Here is a 1,172-nt window from a genome sequence, read left to right as displayed (position 1 = left end):
GTTAAAAGCCAAAGAATAAAAATGTATCTTTTTACTTCTACTCCTTACATTTTCACGCAATTATCTGTGCTTTCTACTCCTTACATTTGAAAAATAGCTTCATTACTCCTATTTCAGTTTGGTTTGTTTTCATTTCGGCTGGTCATCGTTAAAAAACAATACCAAATTAAAAAAAAAACCTATCCAGATAAATGGCGCCATCCGAATAGAGTGAAACCTTTGCCCTCACAGATTCCTGCAGCTAAGCGTGGATGTACATTTCCATCTAATAAAGGCTGTTGATAACATACCTCTGAAGTTTGACCTCTTGAACCATTACAATACTTATAAGCAACTAGTCATCATATCTTCCGCTCCATGAAACACGTCAATGCTCAGTGGTACACACACATGGTTCTTTAATGTATTTGCATTGTACTAAAATGTGTTCATTTTCAATGGGCATAGATGCGGCTGAAACAGGTGCGTCACCAAACTTTCGACATTAACATTTCAATATAACATTTTAGTCATTATGGCCTTTAGGAAAATGTTTTTTGGGGGAGATGGGGTAGTGCACTACAGGCCCCTGCGGCGTGGCCTAAGCTTTTGTCCTTAATGGCCTTTTTTCCCCCCTTGCATTACTTTTACTTTTTTACTTTAAGCAGTTTTAAAACCAGTAATTTTACATTTTTACTTGAGTAAAAAGCTTGAGTTGAAACTTCAACTTCTACTTCTAGTATTTTTAAACCGTAGTATCTATACTTCTACCTGCGTATTAAATGGGAATACTTTTGACACCTCTGGATTTTGACAGCAGGACTTTACTTTACTTTACTTGGAGTATTTTCACATTGTGGTAGTATTGGTACTTTCACTTAAGTAAAGGTAAGTACTTCCACTACTGATAATTTGTGTACACTGAATAATAATAATACAAGACTTAGTACAACATTTATATATACAGTAGGTACTTTGGGTTTTTAGGCTATATCCATTCAACCCTTCACCCAGCCAACACCTCCTCTTGTCCTCTCCAACCCCCTCTTGGGTGGTAACAGCTGTGGTGTCAACCCATGGGCAGGTGGGAGAAACCTATGTGGGGCATCCATCCCCCCTTTTTTTCCTTCTATTCTCTCTCTCCAGCCAAATAATCGCGCACACACACACACACACACACACACACACACACA

General features: G+C 38.1%; 1 long non-coding RNA gene across 1 annotated transcript in view; it reads left to right on the top strand.

Moving 5' to 3' along the window:
* Positions 1 to 1,172, top strand: part of LOC116706763 (uncharacterized) — a 9,055-nt gene that overhangs the window by 300 nt on the left and 7,583 nt on the right. The window lies entirely within an intron of this gene.

Source organism: Etheostoma spectabile, chromosome 18, assembly GCF_008692095.1.
Source record: "Etheostoma spectabile isolate EspeVRDwgs_2016 chromosome 18, UIUC_Espe_1.0, whole genome shotgun sequence".
In the NCBI taxonomy this organism is placed as follows: domain Eukaryota; kingdom Metazoa; phylum Chordata; class Actinopteri; order Perciformes; family Percidae; genus Etheostoma; species Etheostoma spectabile.
Note: the sequence above shows the minus strand (reverse complement) of the source record. Positions and strands in the feature narration are given on the sequence as shown.